This window comes from Simochromis diagramma, unplaced genomic scaffold, assembly GCF_900408965.1.
Source record: "Simochromis diagramma unplaced genomic scaffold, fSimDia1.1 OVJJ01000371.1, whole genome shotgun sequence".
NCBI lineage: Eukaryota > Metazoa > Chordata > Actinopteri > Cichliformes > Cichlidae > Simochromis > Simochromis diagramma.
In genome coordinates this window covers 2,299,796-2,325,483 of record NW_024386920.1, presented here as the reverse complement: position 1 = coordinate 2,325,483, position 25,688 = coordinate 2,299,796, and positions in this window count along the sequence as shown.

Genomic DNA, 25,688 nt, shown 5'->3' with positions numbered 1-25,688 from the left:
ATCTTCAGTACACCTTTGTACGATCCTCCCAGGATCATATGCACTCAACTTTTTGTACAACAAAAGCCAGGGGACCTCCTTAAATCTATCTATGCCTCACACTCATATAATACCTGTAATTTCTAAAACACTGGGAAATGTTTAAAAAAGACTGTCTTTCAGTATCTGAATACATATTAAAACCTAATCTAAAAAGTGTTTATGGCGATCTCAAATGGCCATCTGAAGGAAAGTTGAAAAATGCTGTGTGATATAGTGGAAGCAAAATGATACAGTTTCTCCTAGAAGATGTTCACAGCATAAATGGTTTCGGTCTGGCATCTGCATGTAGAAAAGAATAGCAGTTGTATTAACAGATTTAAAATGAAAAGGCAAGAAGGAGACGTGAAAATCTTTAAGATGTTCCTACTTCTGCATTGTCGGTCTTAAAAATTAAGACTAATGTAACATTATTGTAATTTTGTTGGAGTCACATTGTTTCATATAAAGGTTTGGGGGATTAAGGTTATCCTATTTATTATATCAAACTCTTAATTTGTATTGCATGTATCTATTTAATATGTAAATTGTATGTCCTTTGAATCCTCTTTATGGTTAAATGTACTATTATACATTTTCTTTTCTGAAAATACAGTGAATTCATGTGGACACAAAGGGCTCAGGACAACATAAGCAGGTGAAATTTACTTTCAATTTGTAACTCTTACGTCCTTCCAAAGATTGGCTCGACTACCCCTTTTTCGTCAGTGGTTGAAATACATTTACAAGCTCTAGGGATGTACGTTTAACCTGAGTACTGCAATTTTATGTTATGCACCCAGAAAAAACTAATTGAAAATATGTTGAAATGAGTTTCAGCATTTCAGAGTGTTTCTGCAAACTATTCATCAAACATAAATGTAAACATAAACATGTTTCATTACATAATTTCAGTGACAAAGTTTTTCTGGATAATGTCTGCAAGCTAAACACTCCTTCAGCTGTTTACGAAGCTTGAAATTGTTTGCCGCAGCTGCTTGATGTGTTCTTGCTGTTGGATATACAGCTGAGACACAATCTTTGTGCGTAACAGTTTTCATGGCTATCCTGCTAATGAAGGAACAGATGCTGTTTAATGTCAACTTTTATTGCGCGTTTTCCATTATTATTGTAAACATAGAAAAATGAAATGTGTAGCTTAATGTTAGCCTGTAGGCTGGTAGGCTAATCTGAGTTTTATGATGGCGTTCCATCAATAAGATAAGTGCGAGAAAAAAAAAGTACATATGTAAATCACATATGTATGCCTAGAAATCTTTTTAAAGATAGACAGAGCCACTGTGACATCACACATTGATGCTTTTGTTTTTAAACGCATGGTGTTTAAAACTTCAATCATCAGCTAGTGTTGCATAGTATGGTTAGCTAGGTGCATATACTGGATGGCTGCATTGCACAGATGCAGATATCTATTTTTTAAATACTAATCTATACCTTATAGCCCAACATATATAGGAATTACAAGAATAGTATTGATATGTAGTGATTTAAATATTGGCTATTCCAATATATATTTTTAGACACACAATAGATGACAAGATTTCTTTAGCATTTGCTTTATGTAGCTATTTATTTCTTGGTTTACACTCTGTAAATAAATAAATGCTGCTCCCATCAGCTGTGTAAGTGCCCCCTGGTGGACAAACTATGCAGTGTCAACACTCATAGTGCTTTATGCTTAACCAGGAGTAGCGTGAAGGCAAATAGACCTGCTTAAGTGGGAGCAGTGCGAAGGTAGATAGACCTGCTTTCACGTGTTTATTGTCAATGGAGTCAGTGTACAAACTTTGTGGTACAACCAGTCTGAGCGCTACTCTTGCTTGTGCTGCTTTTGGCCAGTCAGCTAGCCAAAAGCTGAAAACAATAAAAGCAACTACAGCTGCCATCCTTACTTTTCATTCTATGTATTTTTATCTCTAGTCAGCATTTGCATGCATCATCGGCGTCCGTTGGGTTTTAGGGGGACTGCAAAGGAGTACATTGCGGTGAGTAAAAGCCCTCATTTTTCGTCCAAATGAAAACACGTATGTGGACGAACACATTTGCGGGACCATAAATTACACTTAACATGGTTGTTTTTCAGGGTGAAAGAAGACATGGGCAAAATGTGGGGTTTCTCTTCTAACTTTTTCAATTTTCATTAAATAACAGTCAGTATAAATACTGATACTGATATTGGTAAATAACTAATACTAGCAAGTAATACTGTTACTTTAATAAATGAGTAATGTTTTAATTTACATTGAAATAAGTGAAGAATGTTTCTCATATAAAAAGTGAAAATGACACAGATGGACGTTATAATTACTTCTAACTGGGGATCGGATGAATATTGGTTTTTGGAACTTTCATACTGATTTAATGTTTTAGGCTTAAATCTTAACAACTTGGGTGACATTTGCACTGTTAACATTTGACTGAAACTCGAGTTTTCAAGTCTGTATCCATTTCTTTTGTCCTTTTTTTTACTTTTTAAGCATTTTCATATGGTCTTATGCAATCAGATTCACAGTTACAGCAACTTTTCCATTTTCTAATTCATTCATTAATATGTTACTTTTTATGTGGACTTTGCCATACTTGTTCTGCTCTCTTAAGATTACAGGGACTAGATCAGAACTAAACTATTAGAACTATCAGAAACTAAAACAGCACTCGAGTTAAAGATGGGCATATCTCATAATTTCCAAAACCAGTCAATGAAACATTATTTTTCTGAGACAAATGTCATCATTTTGGCAGGTTTATATGGATGACGAGAAGAAACAACAACTGAAAAAGAGGCAGGTAACAGACAAAACTGAAAATCAATAAGACCTAAATGATATACCATGACTTGAAATGTGTTGGAAACTAAAACAGATGTGATGTCTTTTATTATTCTTAGTTGTCTGTTGAAAATTGTTGCCAGTTCACATTGGTTGATTATCAGCTGTGGTTATGAAAAGTGTTTCAGAGATACGAGGAGCAATTTTGGCATGAAGGCCTGTGATGTGTCTTTCACATTTTCCTTTCTCCTCAGTCTCTTCTTCTTTTTTTCTAACACCCAGTTTTTGTTCATTTTCCAGCCAGAGAAGAGGAAAGCAAACACGGCAGGTACCGCACCAAGTCAGTCCACCTCCTCCACCTTCTCCACCCTACTAAATCTATCAGCACTCATGAGAGGAGACGCTAAGGTCTTCGTGAGTGTCCACATATACATACATATAGTGGAATTCTGCCAAAGAGTGGCAGAGAGTTAGAGACTGAAATGAAAGCAAACCAAAAGAAAAAAAGAAAAGCAAAAAATAACAAGAAACATGACAGCTCTGATGTCATTCACCATTAGAAGCCATTAGTGGTTTTGAATGTTCCATTGAATGTTTTTAAGTCAGTGTAGTGTGGGTGAAAGCTCATTGACATCCTACTATCACCCCATAAGTAACTTCACACACACTTGTGTGGATGTTTAGCAGTAAATTGGGAATGCTAAGGCAGAAGTGGGGGTCACAGTAGCTCTTTGACTAGCACAGATTCTATTAGACCTCCAAAATCTCACACACACACACACACTTGCACAAGCCATCACTCCATCGCCACCTACCAGCCAATGTTACAACATCACCAGCAATGGCCCATCCTTCTTTTTTCCTTGGCAACTTGTCTGTCGGGCTGAGGTGGCGCAGACCTGAGGAATGATGAAAGAGAGAGAGAGTGAAAAGAGGGATAGGGTGGGCTTCATAAGAAGACAGATGTGCTCATGGACCTGTCACCACCTTAACACTGCACCATTTCCAAACACTTGACCTTTTCTATTTCTGCATTCATCTTCATACAGCTCTGCTGCCGCTTGGACACTGATCTTTCACCGTTTTTATTTTTGTATTTTCAATACAAAATAGATAATTGAAAAAAACATCATACATTTTGGTTTTCTAGTTTTTAGCTTTACTGAACACTCAGAATGTTCATACAATACAAGTCACATCACCTGTTAACATATACTTGTTTGTTTTATGTACTTTTTATGCATTTTACACACTCACAAAGTGATGAATGTAAGGAAGCAACAATACAGCCAGTAAACAAGGCCAGTGCTAGAAGTGATTCAAATACACAAGTGACAGCACACAATATTTTATGAATGAAACTACAAATTCCTATCCCGTTCGGCACTGTAGCAATCAGAATTATTGTCTAAATGCCAAGAAAAATGCTCAACAGATTTATTTTCCCAAGTGGAACATTAGGGCTTTGCCATATTGGTCCACGTGCCGGCAGGCTCCGCCAGCAGCCTGCTACATCAGAGCGGACCGAGCCCTGGGCTCAGAGACCTGAGGGTCCTCCACCTGACTGAGCCACGGGCACCAGGCGCCACCAAGCAGCTTCCAGGAGTGAGCCAGTACACACCCGAGCACCCAGCCCCGGACACCGAAACCCACCAACGCACCGACAGGTGAGGGCATCAGCCACTAACAGGGAGTGTGGTGGGGAAACTACAAATTCCATCCATCCATGTTTTCTCCATCTGTAGCTCCCTGTCTCTCCCTCTCCTCTGTGTGCGTGTCTACCGGTGTTCTTGTCCTTGTGCAACGTCGGGCCCGGAGAGGCTCCCACTCTGGAGCCAACCACACCTGCCGACAATCACACTAACCAGCTGCTGATGATCCTCATCACAGGAGCGCTATTTAACAGAGAGGCTGGGCTTCAATCAACGCCTGATTCTTGTGTTAGTCAGTGAAACTCTGGCTCATGCAAAAGGTGAAACTTTCTAGTATCTCATCAAGGTGAAGAAAATTAATTATTGCATCTTATTCATGTCCGGGAAACCATGGGGAGAGTGTGGAGGGAGCCAAGCACGTTTTTAAATATTCCATGGGTGTTGTGGAGAGCAAAGATTGGGAGAAGGATTCACTGCACTGGGAACTGGGATATCACAGCTGAGCAAATGTCTTTTATTGGAGCTGTTTGCACTTATCTGGATTTTTTTCACTGTAAATAAATTCATTGTCACTGCTCAGAAAGTCCTGCGATTAGGTCCTGTATTTCACAACTTGACAAGGAAGATGAATAGAGTCAGTTTTAGTGATAGAATTAACTTAACTATAATCAATACAGAACCGAGGAGTGCTATTGAACTTTGGTACTAATATACACGGTGAACTGTATGCGCTAGTGCTCAGAATAGCTTTGTTCAGTAAGATAGTTTACTTCCTTTTGCATTACATTCCTTTTCATTGGCTTTGGCTTGGCAAGCATGTGGCTTAATTGGCTTATGTTCCTCCACATCAAATACGTGGGCCAGGACTACAGTTTGGCGAGGGTGGCAAGAGAAAAGTAATAAGTTGCTTCCTATCAGATTGATAATATCGGCTTCAGATTTTGATGGGTGGGCTACAAAAGTTTCTAGATTATTTAAAATCTGAGAATTTTCTAACCAGACGTCACTTTTTACCGGCAGTCCGTTATCAGGGGTTCATGGGGAGGAGGGACACCAGCGGTGCTCTCCAGGGCTGGCACAACCAAATGGTTTCTTGGGTAATACGATTTCATGTGTGGATTTAATGTGGCAAAACCTATACTTTCTCTGTCTGTCTAGGGTTTGGATCACATAATTAATGCCACTGATTTTCCATTCTACCAGATATGGACAAGCAAACTGGGCTTGCAAGCTGGATCCTACTATAGGATCCAAAACTTTCTTTCTAGGCTGGAAACTTCTGTTAACATCTTTTTTTTTTTTATCATAACAAGCCTTCATTTTAGCCTGAGCATGTGTCAAGTTTTCCTGACCTACTGACATGCAAGGTGGAGATTCTCCCACAAACTGCAAACAGTGTCAAGCACATTATGTTGGGTTTTGAACGTTTCTAACAACCATTTCTCTTTAAGGAGCCAAAGGAGACCACGTACCACATGACCAAACACTAGATCTGCCGGACTGAACTCCTTAAGGATTCCTAAACAGCTTCCCTAACGGCAAACAGCAATAATTTCAGATCGTTGTCCCTTTAGCTACCAGACTCTGGGCAAAACTTGAGAAGCATAGTTTTGAGAGTTTTGTGAATCCTGTGTGGCCACCTCGCTGACTTTGAACCTCACTAAATGTTAATTTGGTAAAGCTACAGTCACATACCTTGGAAAACAGTGAGTCAGGGATAGGTATATCCGGTAACCGCAAAAGTATATGCTATTGTCGATTTTCCTAGCTCACAAACAAATAGAGCTCTGTGCCATTTTCTAGGGGTTTGTGGCTATTAGAGAGGATTCTGTAAGAATTTCTCCAATGTTGTAGCTCCCCTCATGGCTTGGTCAGCTCGTTAAAACAGTTTGTGTGGACAATTTTTTTGTCAGACTGCTTTTGAGTCTGTGAAGGCATTACTGTGTAGTTCCCCAGTTCCTGCTGTACCCTATTTCACCTCTTTTTAAACAAGAAATTGACAGTAGCACTTGTGATCCGACTGTTGTTCTCCTGCAGGAGAATCGGCAGGCCATAGATCATTCAATTTGTTAATTTTCCCAATAGTTCAACAAACATCAAATGAACTATAGCAAGAGTGAGGAGGGCAGTCAGTGGAGAGGGGTTCAGAGTAGAGTTGCTAGTGCTCCTCATCAGAAGGAGCCATTTAAGATTGTTTGGGCATCTGACTAGCATGGCTCCTATTCCAGGCATGTCCAACAGGGAGGAGGCCCTGGGGCACATGCAGGACACGCTGGAGAAATTAAATCTCTCGGCTGGCCTGGAAACACTTCAGTGTTCCCCATGATAAGCTGGAGGAAGTGGCTAGGGAGAGTGGGCAATGTCCGTCTCCTATCAGGTTGTCAAATAGTCAACTACATGTTTGTGGTAATATTGCAATTAATTTATATAAACTTCAAAATTGCAAAACTGTTGCCATTTGTTTCTGTCTACACACAGAGAAATTCACATTGACTATTTGCTTCCAGAGTTCAGCCAGAAAGTCAGAGGTTTGACATGCTCAATGATGTAGCAGGACAGTGATTTAACTGCAGATGACATAGACACTTGGCAACCTTGCTTTTATATAGCAATATAGCCAGCCCAAACAACCAGTTAGCAACTAACTGAGTTGAGCCCTGTGTTGAAAAGAGATGTATTGCAGACAAGTTGTGTTTATCAATGCAGACCAACTCAGATTGATTGCAGCATGTTGACAATCTGTCTGGATTTAGAAATTAGATGGCAAACCTTCACCAATCTGTTTGAGAATGACTCCAGTCAGTCCAAGTCAGACAGATATAATAATATTTAGACAGGCTGCCTACTACCAGGCAACCAAAGGTGGTTGCACTGAGGGTTTTGTACACTCAATCTCTGGATGACCAGTTGGTTGCTGCAGCTAGTTGGAATTGCAGTCACCAGGCAACACCAATATTTTTTTAGTGGCAAGCAGGTTGCTGTTATAATTCCTACTCTAGTGTGCCTGAGAATGATTAAGAAATGACTCAGGTTACTTCCCACTTGTATTTTCACACTCCTTCAGAGTTTTACAAATGTACTTTTGGAAGTAAACTGAGTTACGATATGGAGTTGCCTTAGTTGGGTCAGCACATTCAATAAGAGAAAGTTTGTCTACTCGGCCACTTGCACCGCACGGCAATCACCAGTTTTCTACAAGGACCTCCACAGTATGATTCCAGGGGAGGCAGCTGATTCTGGGCCCAGGTTAACTTTTAGAACCGACACCAAGAACAGAACAAGCAGAGCAGAGAGGAGTCCAGCAGATCTGTCTGCCAGCAACAGAGCCCCGCCAGAGAGCTATATGAAAGCTGGGTCTGGTTATAATTGTTTGGTGGGGTGGAGGAGTTGGACACCAGGGGTTATGTTTCCATGCCACTGTGTGTGAATGTGGATGAAAGCCAAAAAGCCAATGTCTGCATATGTCACTGGTATGAAGCAGAATCCAAGAGTGAAATCGCTATAAGCTTTCCTGTTTGAAACCACTAAGCCAGGCTGGAAATGAACTGAGATCTTTATCAGACTATAGATCAATACATAGTGAAATAGCACAAGGACGTATAGTGGCAGGATAAGGGTCTTTTATTAGTACTGGAGAGATTTATTTTGTTGTGAAAAACCTCTTGTGTCTTTACAATTTAGTTAACAGAGTAACCCCTAAAGCCTCTAACAAGAAAAAAAAAAAAGACGTTAAGTGGTCTCGTTTGTCGTTCTTTAACAGTGAGGGAGCTATTTTGCATGCAGCCTGATGTGGGTTTCCAACATTTGACACTGTTTTCATGGTCAATTATCCTTTTGAGAGGAGATAGTGTTATTTAAGACATTGCCATTCAAGCGTTTCTTACAAAATGCAATGCTTGAGGATATGGCGGAAAATGTAAGGGAAACATGAGATTTATTGTATGACTCAACAAATACAATAAGAACAGATGAGTCATTCGCAAATGTCGTTACAGTTGAGTTTGGATAGTGTAGGTCACATCCCGAAACTGCAGTGCTATGTGGCACAGTGGAAAGGTCTCTTCAGAGAGCTAGCTTCTGCTTCTGATTACTCTGAAGAGAGAGTATCTGTTCTGCATGCTCTGCACTGTTATAAGCTTAGCACATTTTGTGAAATGTGATCGCCGAACACTAACTTAAATAGAAAAGTCACCAGATGTGATAAAAAGGGACTTCATTTTCTTTTAAGGTGTGATAATATTTAAAAGATACTAATTAAATAGTTTTAAGAATACTGTAAATTATTTCTATTTGCACACCATAACAGAATTATATCAGAAAAAAAGCTACCAGGGTCAGTATTATTAGCTCCCTGAAAAACGGACCTTTTGAGTGAACTGCAGCACTAACGACGGCCGTCCAGTGATCTGCTCTGACTTTGTGATGCTCAAATTTCAAACTTACACGCAGCATAAACACTTCAGCAAGGGTTTTAGCCGTCACTTGAAAAAGCATCATGCATCACGGGTGGATATAAAAAGTTATTACAGCTTTATCAAAATCTCAAGAACTGTAGCGAGAAGTATCATCAAGAAATTCAAAGGCAGTCACTTCAATATATGCAAAGTACTGAACAAGTCTAGCAGAGATAGAAAGCCAATGATTTCAAAGACTCTTAAAAGAAAACTATTGAGAAATGTGACTGAACAACTGCCAAGACACTAGTGCAGGGGTGTCGAACTCCAGGCCTCGAGGGCCGGTGTCCTGCAGGTTTTAGCTCTCACCCTGGGTCAACACACCTGAATCAAATGATTAGTTCATTACCAGGCCTCTGGAGAACTTCAAGACATGTTGAGGAGCTAATTAAGCCTTTAAATCAGCTGTCTTGTATCAAGGTTACATCTAAGGCCTGCAGGACACCGGCCCTTGAGGCCTGGAGTTCGACACCTGTGCACTAGTGCCTTAGTGCCTTAGTGCCTTGTACACTTAGCCAAGACTGGAATTGTAGTCTCAAAGAAGACAATCACTAGAACTCTGCACAGGAATGGACTGGCAGGTTCCACACCAAGAAAATCTGTTATGATCCTGGGTGAGACCCAGTGTTTTGTGTTAAATTTATATTTCTTGATTATTTGTTATTCATGTTTTTAGTTCTCTTGAGGTTATATTTTGTTGTTCTAGCTCAGGTTAGGCAACTCCAGGCCTCGAGGGCCGGTGTCCTGCAGATTTTAGATGTCACCCTGGGTCAACACACCTGAATCAAATGATTAGTTCATTACCAGGCCTCTGGAGAACTTCAAGACATGTTGAGGAGGCAATTTATCCATTTGAATCAGCTGTGTTGGATCAAGAACACATCTAAAACCTGCAGGACACCGGCACTTGAGGCCTGGAGTTCCCCACCCCTGTTCCAGCTTCTAGTTTCAGTCAGTGTGCCTTCCATGTGACTGTGTTATGTCTACTCTGCAGTTTTTTCCGGTCCCAGAGTTCATGCCTCTCTCTCAGTGTCAAGTCCGTGTCTCTGTGTTATACTTCCTGTTTTACTTTGACAGTCTGTTTTTTGTGCTCATCCTCTGCCCTTTGTCACGTCGTACTCTCACAATGCTGTGTTTTTTTTCCTTCCGTGTTTCTAGCTGTTTCCAAGTTTAAAGTTCCTGGATTGTTTTCTTGTTTTCTAGTTGATTTTTTTGTATCCAGTTTCTAGTTTAGTTTTGTATTTAATGTTAGGTTTTTTTTTCAGCAATACAAGCTGCTGCTTTCAGTTAAATTCCCCAGTGTGAGTCCTGCATTTGGGTCCTACATCCTGCCTGCCACACAGCAAACCTTGACAGAACGACATGGTGACAAGATGGACCCAGCGGACTCAGCCTTTGAGAGGGGCATTCTCCAAGTACAAAGGCGAGGCGAATTTCCCATGCCCCAGACTCTCAGAAAATTTCTGTCAGGCTTAATGCTATCGAGACAATCCTCGAATGCAGCCCATACCTTCGCTAGCTCTCTGGCTTTATGGATTTCATTAAGGAGCTGTGTAAAGCCAGGGAGGCAACTCGGGCTCGGGAGCTGGCTAAACCAGTGTTGCCAACTTAGCGACTTTGTGGCTATATTTAGCGAGTTTTCAGACCCCCTTAGCAACTTTTTTTCTGAAAAGCGACTAGCGACAAATCTGGCGACTTTTTCTGGTGTTATTGGAGACTTATTTATGACGACTTTTTGACGTGAAAGCGGGTATCGCTCCTACTCTAAACAAGCAGCGGTGCTGCTGTGGGCACGTCGCTCGTGCCAAAGCGCTCACAGGCGGAGGATAGTCCTCACGCAGCTGCTATTAGGGCAGAAGATGTTCACACCTATGCCTCCAAACTGCAAATGAATTGCGCATGAGCGAAGCTGCTGCTCCCGCACTGACTGTAACGCAGTCAGTTCTTCTTTAACTGTTATGCTGTTTTGTGGATCACAAGGTTTAAAACTACTTATAAACACACACACACACACACACACACACACACACACACACACACACACACACACAGTAACTCCACCAGAGTGGAGAGGAGCAGGGTTGGAATTGTGACATTAAAAAAACCCAATAATTGCTAAAAGAAATTTAATTTGTAGTTCTAAATAAATTCTAAATGCATTTAGGACGTTTTTTACTCACTTTATGTCTCTTCCACAATGTTATTTCTCTCTCCAACAACATAGGTTACAATTACATCAGCATGACCAATTATGCAAATTAGGTGATGACGTCATTTAGTGACTTTTAGAACAGCCAATAGCGATTTTCCTTACTGAGGAGTTGGCAACACTGGGCTAAACGCATCCGCTTCCGAGTTTTTTTTTTTCAGCAATACAAGCTGCTGCTTTCAGTTAAATTCCCCAGTGTGAGTCCTGCATCTGGGTCCTACATCCTGCCTGCCACACAACAAACCTTGACAAAGTCTCTGCTTCAAATCAGAATGAAGTGTGCTAAGGACAACCTTTAGAAAAATTATACGTACTGGAAGCATGTCCTCTGGTCAGATGAGATTAAAACAGAGACACTGTTTATGAGTTCCTACATTGAAACACAGTGGTGGGAGTATTATGATTTGGGGAATGCTGTGTGTCTGGAACTAGGAATCTTATCAAGGTGGAAGTAATGTTAAATGGACCGGCTCTTATGTAGCACTGTTCTACTCTGCTGGAGAACAAAGCGTTTTATACAACATGCCTCATTCCGCCATTCAAATACATTTATACAGACACTTTTTTCTTTGAATACCTTGGTTTGAAGGCTGGATAAAGCATCAACCTTCTAATTAGTAGATGACCTGGTCTACGTCCTGAGCTGCAGCCATGAAGAAAGAAGGATATGAGAAGATTTTGAAAGAAAACCTCAAGAAGTCAGAAAGAAAACTGGGTCTGAGTTTGTCTTCCTACACAACAACAACCCAAAACATACATCGCTGCTGGTGAAGATCTACATTCTACAAGACCAAAGTCATAATTTTGTGTCTGTGTGTAAAGTAAAATAATGTAATCTTCCAAAACCAAAATAGATCATTTGGGAATTCTGTAGTAAAAATTCTTTGCTCAGTTGAATAGCACTTGGGAGATGCTTAAAACAACAAAATAATCCTGCAGGATCTAATAATTCTGCACATATATTCATAAAACTAAGTGAAAATTGAATTTCATTCAAATCTAAGTGTATCAAACCATGTTTAATTTAGCAGTTTACTTTGGTGTATTTTTTGGATCAGACCATGTAAGAGCATGCTACACATTGCTCCCACTTAACTTGCAATGTTCATATTGCAGTACTGGAAATTATTATCATTATTGTGTCAAATTATCTGAAAATATCAAACAGATGCAAGAAGTTGAGTGGTAGGGGTCAGGGACTGCAAGTGGGTTGTTGCTCATTCTTAGGAATCCCCAGCAACGTTTTTCTACCCTGCAGCTTTTTAGGAAAACCATGGAGAACAAACAACATGAGGTAAAACAGGGTCAGACCACGAGTTTACTTCAGTGTCTATTTACTGTACAAGGATTCTGCTGGGGATCAGCTGGATGCAATAAAGTCATCAAAAGACTTGATGGTTTCTAACACAAACCAGACATGAGAGAGTGCTTTGCAAAAAAAGGGGTTTACATAATAAAACTACACAAAAACATATGAAAATAGAGGAAGCGTTGGAAGAAGGGACTATAGGAGACCCAAGAAACCACAAAGGATGACCAAAGATTGAAAAAGAATCAGAGTACGGCTGTGAAAATGTAGTTTGTCAAAATTAAGTTGGAATTTCAAACCCTACACAATATTCTGTTTGGTAAACCAACACAGAACTTCCTGCCTGAAGTGCTTAGATGAGTGACCAACAAAATACTTTAAACTCAATGTTTCAGGTTATAGATATAAATAAATGTGCAAATTTCCAGTCAAATTTTTACTTTCTAACAAAAAAAACATGGGGGCATTTTTATAATTCCTGTCAGTTTTGTTGTCATGCTGATCTCATTTGTTTACTCTCTTTAGATCAGATCCCGTTTGTACTTCCTCTTTCCCGTTTGTAATTCCCTCTTTGCCAATGGTGCATTAGGGGCATGTGTGGCTCACGGGTTTCATGCTGAAATAAAGGCACAACGATAATATATGAAGAATCTGTTGAGGTCTGCGTAATTAAACTTGACAGCCAAAATGCATTTGAGCTTAAAAATAATAATTATAATAATAATACAACAATCACAATCTTTAAAATTCTGTTTGTGTGACACTAATGGCTGGCATAAGCTGAAGAAAACAGTATGACAGCATGCCCTTAAATTAATGAATTATTTAAGTTCAAACTGCCATACTGAAGCTTCTTCAATTCTTCCCACTAGTTTTTTCTCCAACAGAAAGGAGTTTTCTTGAGTACGTTTGTATGCAGAGGCTAATCTCGTTAAAATGACGTTGACGCCATAACAGCATTAACGCGGCAAATCTCCGTTAGCGAGTTAACGTGGATTGCCCCGTGCGTGGGGCTGCATGGCGCTAAGACGTTAACAAGCTAACCATGCTAATGTGTTGACACCGTGCATGTAAAAAGAGCTTGTTGTTTTCTATTAGACACCTGTCTTAAAAACTAGGAGGCTATAGTTGGTATTAGCTGTTAATTTAGTGTTTGCTATACTAAGGGTTCTTAGCCCTATTGGGCTGCTAACGTAACAGTAGCTAGGAGTAGTCTGCAGGTATAGATAGGCTTATATAATACTGTTGGATTTTTGCACAGGTCCCCACTTTGCTCTTCTCATCTCCAAAATCTCGTCCAAATATGGTCAACCCAAAAAATGTAAATAAATAAATGTCAGTGAACAGTAGTCCATAAACCAGCAAGAAAAGGTCCAAGTTTCTTACATAGTTCATGGCATTGCCTCAAAGGCATTTCTTTTAAAATTGTGTTTTACAAAATCCTACAAATATGACTATGCCTAAACATTGTTTAAAATGATTACAGTTACAACACAGTAGTTTGTTCGATGATTACTGGTTAAAGCCGTAATATAAAGCACAGTGATTTAAAGTAAGAAAAGACCCTGTACAAACACATAAATTAACATTTGCACACACATATACACGCGCACACAGAAACCCTGTCCAGCTGGACACTTTATGCATGTTTTGGGTAATGGCTGACATGGTTGGTGGTTAAGCGGTCAGGCATCCACCACCCCCAGCAGTGTTTGAGGAAAGACCAAAACCACCACCTCCTCTCCTCAGCCAAACCTCCAGTAGCCTCAGGAGAGGGAGAATATTCCTCCATGCAAGTGTGTGTGTGCGCAGCAACACCTCCAGCACCGCCCTCATGTGAGCCAAGCCCCTATCATAACAAACTAAAAACAAACTCTAAATGGTGTTGCGACACAGTGCATGTTTGGATCTCACTCTTGGTAATGATCTTGTTTTTTTTCCTCCCAGGAGAAAAACGGAGTTACACAGGCCATCTGCTGCCATACAAGTTAGATAACATTCCTCATAAAACCGATCCCCAGTCAGCCAGACGTCAGCCTGAAGATGATATGCCAAACTGCAGCAACTTAATATGTGTGTTTGAGAAAGAGATAATGCAGTGGGCTTTGCGTGTTATCAGTCACTGTCATAGTAAACAGCCTTGATTAGTCATGTGCTCGGAAGATCTGTGACCCCTAGGATATCTGCCAGGAAAAAAGCAACACGTATAGCGACATATACACACTGATAGCAAAGTTAATATTCCCACACACAAACACGCAAATCCTACCTCAACAAAATTCTGCCAAGGACTTCTTCTTCTCTCATTGAACAATTGTTTGGCTAGCTCTATCAGATCTTCTTAGAGGTTTCCTCTAAACTACCAATCAGGTTAACTCTCCAAGACCCAGAGCTTGTCACCACCTTCACAAAACGAGGGACTTTTAATCCAGCTTTGGCATCCACCTTCAGAACACAATTTTTCCTCTGTGCCTCTTTCTTTGTAAACTCGGTTATGTGAAACAGTCTGTGGTTAAATTCACAATCAAGTGCTCTGGCTCAGAATAAGGCAGTTTATCCAATTATCAGCTATGTTTGGAAGCTTGCTATGCACCTCTGTTGCTCTGCAGTTTTACTAATGTATAAGAGGTATTGAGACATTAAGGACTGCAGGTCTGGCATCGTCACGCTAGCATTTAAAATTGTGATATTTCATCGCACAATTGAATCATTTAGCAGAACCACATGAAGTAACAAAAAAAGGATGTTTTTTTCCAACATAGGTTCAATTTTAGTGAACTTTATGGATAAATTTGGGTCATTAATACCAAACTGTCTTCATAGTGCTATTTTTACCTTTCAGCAACTCACACCAGGTAAGCCTTGAGATACCCTACCAAATCCAGTTGGTTTGACTAATATCAGTGCCATTAGTCAAATGTACCATGCACTGGCTTAAAGAGGTGGCTTTTCTTTGTTAATTGCTATGAATTAATTGCAATTTGTTGTGTAACAACAAATAAACCTACACTCCATGTAAGAGGACTTAAAAATCACCCTAAATAAGCCAAATAAGTGTGTTCTCTTTAGAGCTGACGGAAATTTAGAATTAGGAATTTACCGTGTGGCTGCCATTACAATAAACAATAAGTAGCAATCACCATCCATCCATAAAATATACCGCAAACACAGAGAACAGATTTAAAGGATGGCATAGCTGAGGAAGAATGATGTGATGAAGAATGGTTTTTTTTGTTCAAACCCAAAGTGTAAATACACATTCTAACTGGAGCCCTGGAGTAAGTAATGGTAATAGCAACTGATAAATATTTGAGAAAAAAAATTAGTCAGTCTGACCTGGGTCCTGGAGAAAATTCCAACCCAGATGAAGGCCCTATAGTAGTGGTCAGAAAGAAAGAAAGAAAGAAAGAAAGAAAGAAAGAAAGGTATACTGGGGACAAACCGAACCAATTCCACTATGCAGGGAAAAATTATCAATATGCTTTTTGTGACATTTTTGTTTGGTGGTGGGCCGTGTGATCTTCTAATGTGAAAAATCTCAAAAGGTTGGAAAACATTGCATTGGAGTGAACGGAGATGATGCGACCACTCCGTGCAAAAGCTCTGATTCTAATCAACTGCAACATTCCCAACCCTTGCAATAAATCAAATATCTTTAGATTCTGGGGGAGGGAGGAAGTCAGAGTATCCAGAGAAAACCCACACAGACACTGGAAGAACATGCAAACTCCACACAGAAACCATGGCCTTCTTGCTGTGAGGCCACCACCAGCCCACCCTAATTCCAAAATGATGCTTTTTGAATATTTTTGATGGTTTTGTGATCACTAAAAATATCAGGTCACTGCTCAACTTCTGCTTTTTCGGAAAAAGATCAAACATACAAAAAAACGGAGTATAGCTAACTCATGGAAAAACAAACAACCTACGCAGTTTCACAATGTTTTTCTTCAGAAAGGTTAACTCACAAAAATCAAGTTTGACCAGTTTTGGGGTATTTGGAAGATCTGCTGTAAATTTCCAAAGAATAATTATAAAATTATTTGAAATACACAGGTGGAAAGAAAGCTGAACTGACTCCTGTGTAGGGCTGTCATTTTTATTACATTATTTTTATTCCAGTATTTTTAATATGCTTTGGCAAATTTTTACAGCAGCAATTTTCCTCTCTCTCAGTTCTCAAAACAGGTATTTTTCGTAACACAAACTCGCGTCTGTAAAAAACCAAACAAACAAAAAAAACTAAAACAATTGAAAGGGGTTTTTTTTTCGCACATTTCCAAACATGAAAAGTCAGCCAAACACTTCAACTCTGTGATTTATTAATAAAAGCCTTTCAATACTGTTTCACGTGTCAAACTGTCTTTCACTTTTATCAAAGCCTCACTGACTTTGGAAGGAATACAGCAAAAATAAAGGCATGATGTAGAGTTAATGTGAACATATTGTGTTCAGATAAAAAAAATGAAATGTGAAGAATTTATTTCAAACTTTTACAACATTTCTGAAACAGAAAAAAAGCAAACTGAAAATATAAGCATCAGAAAACACTAAGAAAATCACACAATCTGAGAAAATCTAATCACACTACATTAATTCAGATTGCATTCAGATTACTTTGAGCTGGCAGGAAGGCAACAGTAACTCAAATAACTACTGGTTACAAACAGGCTATGCAGAAGAGCATCTCTGCAACCCATCTGACCTTCTGCTACAGTAACAGAAGACTGCACACACCTGTCAGCTAACAATATGAAACTAGGGCTACATTTTGCACAGACTTACCAAAATTGGATACACAGAAGTTTGGAAAAACACTGTCAGTCACTTGATCTCAGTTCAGTTGAGCATCCTTAGGACATGCTTGTTTTTACTTCGAAAAACGCTGCAGCAGCACAAAAAACACAAGAAAAAACACAATGGGAGCAGAAGTTGAATAAAACACAGTGGAAGAAGAAACCACCATTGTGTTTTTTGAGTTTGTTAAGGGGGTGTTAGCTTTTGTGGGATTCATTTCCGTTTCTGTTGTGTTTTATTCAACTTCCAATGTACGTTGTGTGCTTTTGCAGTACTTGTCTATTTGCTGGTGTTTTCTTCTTCTTTCTTTTCTGCAGTGCACTTGGCCTCTCAGAGCCACTGTGCATATTTTTACTTTTTTACTTTTTGTTTTCACAGATGAAACGTTGATGCTCTGGATGACATGAATATCAGATTTTAAATACTTAAATCAAACCTTTTTCCACGTCCAGGAATGGAGGTCGCCTCAGCTCAGTTCAGCGGTGTGAAAACGTCCTAGATGTGGTAGAGCTCTAGTATTGGTCCTAATTATGTTAACTGCAATGCAACTTTCTCTGACCGCAGCACCAAAGGTTTACAGGACTCTCATTATGCACTTAGACTCTACTGTAAACCAGGAAACAAGGAGCCAGTAAGCTGCTACACCAAAACCACATCAGTTGCGCACTTACACACACAAAATAAAAACAGCACAAAAATCACTTTGCTTGCTTTCTTTGTTGTCTGTGGTGATCACCATTAAAATACAAATGAGTGTTTTAGTTTGTTTTGGTAGGGCACGCACAATAAAAATGATGTGTAGTGTGACAATGGTCACAGGTCACACATCTTAAGATCAAGGATGAGTTTTCCTATGAGGTATGAGACTAATGATACATAATGTGGTGCTTCCTGTGATGTAGCACGTCATTTAGCAGATGCTTTGAAGTGCCATACATTTAATAAATACATTTTGTAAGATTAACTCCACTGGGAATAGAATCATCAGCCATTGACGTTAGATTCTTGCTGTGCTCGCTGACTTCTGCAAGACTTTGAAAAAAACAGCTGACTAAGGTGTACATGTCTCCATGTCTCACAACATACAGCTGCCTGCTTGGATCACAATTGCTTTAGCGCCACTGATAAGAATAAATAAAAACTTAATAATGACAATAAAAAGGAACCAACTGGCAGAGGGCTTGTCTGTGCAGATGACTGAGCCAAGGCCTTGCATTAGGAGAATTAGAGGGTATTTGAGAGCGGCTCAGCTAAAGCCAAGAGTACTGGGCATACTGCTGAAGATTATAACCCGGCCTGCAGCCCTCGGCAGTCCTGTTTCCAGCCCATTTCTGCAAAAGATCATAGTCTATTGGCTGAATAGCTCTGCACTAAGTGCCATGGAGGGAGAGAGAGTTGTACTCAGCCAAGTCCACTGGTCCACTGGCAGCAGAGGCTGGCAGAAGAAAGTCCCAGTTCCATAGTTTAAACAGCCAACAGTAGATGATTGGCCTGGCAAAACAGACCCACTCTGCCTAGCAAAACACATGGCAGTGCTTATGTTCTTAACCCTTACTCAGGCCCTACACTATAACATAGCTTGTACATCATACCCAACAGCAAAAAAAATGAGTGGATGGCTTAGACTGTCATCCCTCACAGCAGCACAGTTAGTTTGTGACATTTTCTTTAAAAAGGTTTATTTGTGGCATTTGTCACAGACTAAATGGTTACAGCCTGAGTCAGATGGTTAAATTCAGATCTGAGAAACTCTGAATAAGCAGATCAGGGGTGTGCTGCTGTTCACAGCAACCACTGGAGCTGGTACTGTGTATGTTCTCATCTGTCTCAAGGTGTCTAAAGGTCCGCTAGCATAAACAGAGTCATAGGCATAATTCAAATGATGAATAATTTTCAAACAGCATATATGTGGACATGTATGTCAGCACTAGAATGATTGCACAAGATTTTATAAGTAGTTGAGAAAGTAATGTAGGCTTTAAAAATGTCTCAGTCACTGTCGTAGTAAACAGCCTTGATTAGTCATGTGCTCGGAAGATCTGTGACCCCTAGGATATCTGCCAGGAAAAAAGCAACACGTATAGCGACATATACACACTGATAGCGAGGATTTCCTAAACATATGCAGTTCTACACCAACCTTGAATCAGGATTTACTGCCTTTTTTAGTTGTTGGAATTTACAAGTAATAGTAAATTACAGACAATAAAATGTTCTAATGGAACGTGCAAATTTCCAATTTTTATGCTTTTAGTGGCCAATGTAAAATCACCTACGAACTTTAAGCACGGTCTGCAGGGATTGATTAACAAACTGTCTTGTTTGGGATTTATCACTTGCCACAATCATTGATCTAATGAGATCCAGATAGTTTGAATTTGGACAATGCTAGGATCTATATTAGATTGAACAAGCAAGCGGCAAAAAGGGGGATACACATAGAACATTTTGCTATCTTCTTTAGGAAACAGTGACTCTAAAACTTGCGAAGAAGGCGAATGAGATGAGCCGAAAAGATAGCTGATCAAAAGCAGGGATGCGCAGATCCAATATCTGGATCGGATATTGGTCCAATACTGACCCAAAAAAGCTGGACTAGATATCGGTGCCCACAAGCCAATCCATGGTCCAATCTGTTCCATTCAGTTGTGTTGCTCTGTGTTTATTTTACCATGCAACAGCAGCAGCCAGTAGCTGAGCTAATGTAGCATAGAGGAAGCTAACAGCAAAGGGACAGTTTTGATGTAACTGCAATGTAATCTTGGTGAACTGACACGAGTGAAAAACTCCAAGAGAGGACATCCCGTGAGCAAACACTTGGTTCCAGTGGGAAGGAAAAACTCCCTTTTAACAGGAAGAAACTTCGGACAGAACCAGGGAGGGGCAGATATCTTCCGTAACCTGTTGGAGGTGAGGATATTGGTTTGGTGTAACACTTATTAATAATCTATTGATAAACCTATGGTATTGTGTTCTTGTTAACACAATTAAATACTGTTTCAGTTCAGCTGCGTCCTGTCAGTGCCACACCTGTGTGTGGCGAAGTATATGGAGAAACTCTGTTTGATCTGAAAAACATCAGTGAAAATAACTAAGATGGGGAACATTTCTTCTTGCTCCTCTTCTGAGGATATGGATCATGTGTCTCCATGTTACCATGTCCCTGGCATCCTCCTCTGTCACACCAACCCTCTACGTGTCCTCCTCCACTACATCCATGATACTTCTCTGTGGTCTTCCCATTTTCCTCTTCCCTGGCAGCTCCACCTTAGGTGTTTTTATTTATGACTGCCAGACTTTTCCTCTCAGTGTGGGAAGAAAATTATTCATTTATCTATGGTATTAGTATTGGCAGATACCCACAGCCAAGGTGTAGGTACTGGATCAGAACCAGAAAAGGCTGGTCCGGCCATCCCTAATCAAATCAAATTAAATCAGTTCTCGTGGATGAAGTCTACAACCATCCATGCATACAATACTGCAATGATTAGTCTTAATGCCGTAACTTTTGCAGAATTTTGTCATATGATGTCAATAGAAACCATGGAAGTCTGCACTGAATTCAAATGTAATCTGTCCAGTTGTTGCTGAGGCATGTCCCCTGACTGCAGTTCAGTTAGAACCACTAGAGCCAAAACAAGATTGTCATTTCCATCTGCATTAATTTATATCTAACAATATAGCTCTGTTCTGAGATCTCTCCACCCTACTGTGTGCAAATGTGGAAAGTATGAGGAGCATAGGATGGGTAGATCAGCAAAATCGCCACCCTGTACAGAACAGAGCAGGCATGAGTGACAATAGACACAACATCAGAAACAATTTGGAAAGGGAGGAGCTGGTGTGAAAATGGGTTGCAAAGCAGCTTGCAGAATGCAACAACTGTAGTCACGCTAAAGAACATTGAACGGTGCACACTGATTTGCCAATTGGATCCTCATCAGTCTCACATCAGCTGATGTCAGCTGGCATATATATCATCCAGCAACATCTGATCTATTGGGAATGTGGGCTGAGCTTGACTTTGTAGCCTGCTCAACTAACCACCAGTAAACTATAATTGCATTTCTATAAGCTATAAATGGTGATGCATGAGATGTCCCAGAATCATCAACGTCAGCAGCATTCATTCAGTTTCAGCAGAGAACATCTGGCTTCTCTATGGAAGAGGAACATGAGATAAGATGATTTCTGTGAATATAGTCGTCATTACTTACTCCCAAAGGGTCAATTTTGAGTGACGAAACGATTCTCCCACTGAAAATGCTACATCCAGATGAATAGAATCAACCTTTTAGGATTTACTTACCTGGCCATCATTGCTCCTTAAGATCAGTGGAGTATTTTGCACTGCACAAAACTGCATGTCTTCATGTGCTTGTATTCCTTTTGCGAACTAAGACGAATCACTTCTGGTTGTTAAGTGCTGCGATTTACATGAATATTCATGGAACCCTTGACACACTGATGAAATGTATTTATAATGACAACATCTCAGACTAAAACTCTCATTTCTGTTTATGGAAACATAATCAATAGTAGAATAAACTCAACGCATGAATGCAATGCATCTGCAGCACAATCAATCTGTCATCTATAAGGAATGGACTTCCAGCTGAGAGTAACACACTCAACCAATTAAATGTGAGCCAAGGGTGAAAGTAACAGGTTTGGGAAGAGGAAAATGTTCCCATGGTCGGGAGGCTATTTGTTTCCATCCATATCTACTTCAGACACACAGCAACCCAGTGCTGCATACCCCCAGACCTGAAGGCTTGCACGTGGCCTTAAAATTTCTTAACATGCTACCCGTAGAAAGGCAGAAGGAGAGAGTGAGGGCCAAACAGTAAGAGACAGACTGACAGGAAGGCAAATTAGACTTAAAAATCCCCTAAAGCCGATTGTTACACAGAAGGAAGAAAAAGTCACAAGGAGATGTATAAGCGCAGATAGAGCAGTGTCCCTCGCAGGCTGTTTCGGCGCATTTTCAATGTCGTATGTTGGATGGAAAGGATCAGATTGCAGCACTGAGGCCGCCAGCAAGATTTCTTGGAGCCCCTGATGCTACGTTCTGCCAGGTTTGTGTCAATAATCTGAGGCAGTGGACTCCTTCCACCTCCCAACCCATTGCCTGTTTATCAGCAATGCCAACCACACACACACACACACACACACACACACACACACACACACACACACACAAATAACAATGAAGAAAAATATAAGTTCACACTATGTACATACACATGGAGCCACATACTTTTGTTATATCAGACACAGAGATTCAAGCAGTACCATCGATCGTCTTCTATCCCCTAGAGAGAACTCACAAAAACGCACAAAACACATATGGGCCCATAACTCAATAGTACACATTTGTTGAACATTTGCCGTAAATTAGATTGCACAGATGTAGTCATTGCAAATTATTGTCAGTTGCATATGTTTATATAACTCCCATTTACCCTGTTCATATTTATATCCTATTTCTCTTTGATGTATCCTATTACTCCTCGCTGTGGCAATAGCCATATTTCTCAAAGGAGATCATTAAAGTTTCATCTCATCTAATCTCATTAAATCTAAAAGGCTCATTTTTCCCCCCATGCAGCACCTCAGCTCGCTATCCAAGTGCAATTGTTTGGAAAAAACTTGGAGTTTTCCTCTTTTTAGGTGGCCAGAAGACTCTACAAATGGTCTGTTTGGTTGACATACAGCAAGCTTTTATGTAACAATATACTAACCTGCTCAGCTTTAGCATATTGAGAAGAATAACCTCCTGTAACAGTTATTAAAGAGTTGTTAAAGAAATGCATGAATGAAGTCTTGCATGGTTTTATATTTCACTGTAGCTGTAGCAGAGCTATTCATTCAGCCAGTGTAAGCGCGATGTGGAAAGGCCCACACTAGAAACTGCGAATTCCAAGATAATCTTAGATTGAATTACGTAAGCTCCACAGAGAGGCTTAAATGGAGATTCTGCAAATTCTCACAAACCCACTTTCTCCTCTTATCACACATAAGGAGAAAAGTCACATCAGGACAGAGGCAACTAAGTATATACCACAGGGAGGGGAAACATTGGATAACTAATATTAACACTTAGTTTCACTGTTACAATAAAGCTACGTGCACTCGCACGATCTGATATCGTCGTGTTGGTCCCAGATCAACATAGTAAATGTTGTTCCAGGATCAACATTGCAAGTGACCAATCAGAATGTTGTGACGTCAAAGTTTTGCGACTTCGGGAAAAACCGCCGTAAAACAAAAAACTGTACTTAAGCTGCGAGAAACCGCCTCTGTCCGCCGATCAACGGACCCTGACCCTAACCCTAACCCTAACCCTTTAACAAATGCTAAGCAGAATTGATGTTGTCCTTGCAACATTAGAATTTCATAAATGCACAAATGGCTTGGCGCGCCAAAGAATAACGTCACAACAATGTGATTGGTCACTTCCAACACGACGATATCAGATCATCCACGTGCACTCACAGGTCACCTTGTTAGTTACACCTGTTCAACTACTTTTCAACACAAACACTTAATCAGACAGTCACATGACAGCAGCTCAATGCATTTAGGCATGCAGACATAGTCAGGAAAACCTTCTGATGTTCAAGCTGAGCAAGAGAATGAGGAAGAAAGACAATTGACTTTAAACGCGGCATGGTTTTTGGTGCCAGACAGACTGCTAATCGACAGGGATTTTCCTGCACAATCAGAAATAGTGTTTGCAGAGAATGGTCTGAAAAGATAAAATTATCCACTGAGTGGCAGTGGCAGTCAGATCGAAATATCTTCTTGATCTGAAAGGTCAGAGGAGACTGGCCAGAGTGCTTTGACCTCTCAGAAAGGCAACAGTAACCTGAAAAACACCAAGGTATGCATTTCTGAGCGCGCAGCATGTCAAACCTTGAGCCTGGAAGATAAGAACAGGAAACTGGAAAAACATTTTCTGGTCCCATGAGTCTCAATTTATGCTGCAGCATTTGATGGTAGGGTCAGAATTGAGTAAAAACAATATGAAAAAATTGATCCATAGTTTTAGGAATTAAACAAAAACATCAGTGATTGCCAAAACATTAAATTTGCTGAGTACAAAATTAATGGTTGAGTCAGGCAGGAGCCATATTATGCTAAATTCCTTAAATTTGTTTTTAAACTAAGCAACTTTCTTCTGACTGGTTGGTACTTACAAACAGAAGGTGTGAACAGCAGCTGGCTGTGCTACTGTGCTCACTACCAGATCACTCAGAAAGAGAAAAGAACTGCTAAGATTAGACTCATATTTGCTTCTTCCATATCTCTGATTAGCCACTTAGCATGCGGATATATATCTCAGGTAACACTGACTGGGGTGGAAACACCAGAACTGCTCATTAATCGACTTGAGCATACATCTACATGCAACACAATAAGCTCATAATAAGCTAATAGTACGTAAGTTGGCCTTGCTAGAAAACTGAGTTTTCTATTACAGTCTTGAGTTTAAGTTGCTGTTCCTAGACTATATTTGGGTCAATCACGATGTGAGTGTTTGAGGGTTTGGTGAATGGTCGATTAGCATGAAGGATGGAAGCTTGCTAAAATTAAAAAATTACAAATTTTTCTTGGCCTACCAAACCCAGATTGACCCTGTTTTTCTCCCTTTTCACTCTGTGTTTCTTAGCTGTCTAAACTGTGAAAGGATATAATGTTGTGGAAAACACAAGCACAGAATCAAATGGTAACAAGCTGAAGTAGTTATGATTCATCGTTGCCGAGACATCTGGATCAAGGAGGCAGATGGGATGGCGGATGAGGACACAGACCCCAGGACTGAAGCCTGCTGTCAGGTCCTCACGCAGTTAAACAATGTCACATTTGGTTTCAGGTCTTTTGGGTGGCTCCAGTACCCTCGGAGCTCTTTTATCTGTAGTGTACTAATTTAAAGATACAGTAATATCATACGACTGTGGAAAAATGTGGAGAAAGAGCCTGCGTGGGAAGCAACAGTAGTAACACTGAAAGACAGAATTCCTGTCTTAATATATAGTTAACTATGTAATTTGCTGTGACAATCTGTGTTAACAAGTCATTTAATCCCCCCAAAAGTTTGGAATTTATTAAGAGTTATTGCCAGAAAAATGACTTAAAAGCACAAGCTTCCAAAGCGCTTTTCCATTTGTTTTTCTTTTTTTAAAACCAATTGTCAACCAAAACATGTCAAAGATGGATTAAGGCATCTACCAGAATCAAGATAGTGGCATTAATTCAAGGACATTTTTCACTGAACTGACTTTAACTGGCAATAAGTGATATTATCTTACCCCATTTAAAATTTTGTTTTACTTGTTAGAAGAAAAATTGGGTTCTTGTTGTTTTAAGAAAAATAAATGTGGCCTTAATGGCTATTTTGAAGTGTGCACGTGCTTGCACTGGAATATCTGAAAGACTCAAGCAAATGGTGAGCAG